The following is a 1,032-nucleotide window of genomic DNA, read 5'->3' on the forward strand; positions in this document are numbered from 1 at the left end:
GGGCGAAAAAGCAACGACATCAATATGAGTAATACAAATTAAACACCTGAACTTTACAGTAAGAACAGTAGCGAAAAAGATTTTTAACCACGGGGTTGCACAAAGTCTATCAAGACAGAAACAAAGCTTTACACAGGCCATGAGAACTATACTATAAAGCAACATTAAAAGTTAATACAGGGAACCACACCTTGAACACAACAACACAATTAAGTGGCACGGAAGAAAGGGACAGAGAGAACAAACCTCATAACAATGTTGAACGTGTACATCTTAGGTGTAGTTCATAGCACGGTTGAAACAGGATTTGTTTTAAAAAAATGTAGTTCTTTTACGCTGCCATCGGCACGATTTAGCTTTTAAAAAATTAGGATTCTGGCTTCAACCCTGCCTGACAGGATCAACCCTGACTGAGAGGGACATGAGGTCTCAGTGCAAACACTGAGATTCTCGAATTGAACTCAGGTCTTTCGCATGCGACAGCCAAGCGCCTAACTGCTATACCACAGGCGCCAGTTTATCGTCAGTGAGCACGATATATTACAGTAATAGTCCGTTCAGAAGAAAAAAGACTGAAAAGTACACAGACAAAAATAGACAGAACAGACCACTCTAGAGCGCCCATCAACACTAGCTCAAACATCAGAGGGTTTGCAAACGTAGAGACAGCGTGTGGTATTTTACACAACTACAAAAATATAATCATTCATCGGTATCGAGTTCCCCTGCGATCCACTCAAACACAAAAAAGCCCTAAAACAAAACAAAGTAACACACAAACAAACAGAACAAAATCCCGAGAAGAGAAGAATGCAAGTTCTCTCACGGACACCACCCCGCCACCAGCGTACGCGAGTGTTACATTTCCGTCATCGATACAATATCGATCGCTGTGTGAGTGATGGATTTCCAGAGTCCGTCAACTTGGCCGCTTTTTCCTCTGTACAACGACACTAGTTCTTCATTCATTATGGGAACGAATGTGGGTGTATGTGAGAGAGTGCGTGTGTGTGTGTGTGTGTGTGTGTGTGT

General features: G+C 42.2%; 1 protein-coding gene across 1 annotated transcript in view; it reads right to left on the reverse strand.

The window, feature by feature from the left end:
• The window catches only part of LOC101860642 (protein bicaudal C homolog 1-A), a gene marked incomplete in the record, with an annotated part of 146,266 nt that overhangs the window by 68,582 nt on the left and 76,652 nt on the right, over positions 1–1,032 (reverse strand).

This window comes from Aplysia californica, unplaced genomic scaffold (assembly GCF_000002075.1).
Source record: "Aplysia californica isolate F4 #8 unplaced genomic scaffold, AplCal3.0 scaffold00113, whole genome shotgun sequence".
Classification (NCBI taxonomy): domain Eukaryota; kingdom Metazoa; phylum Mollusca; class Gastropoda; order Aplysiida; family Aplysiidae; genus Aplysia; species Aplysia californica.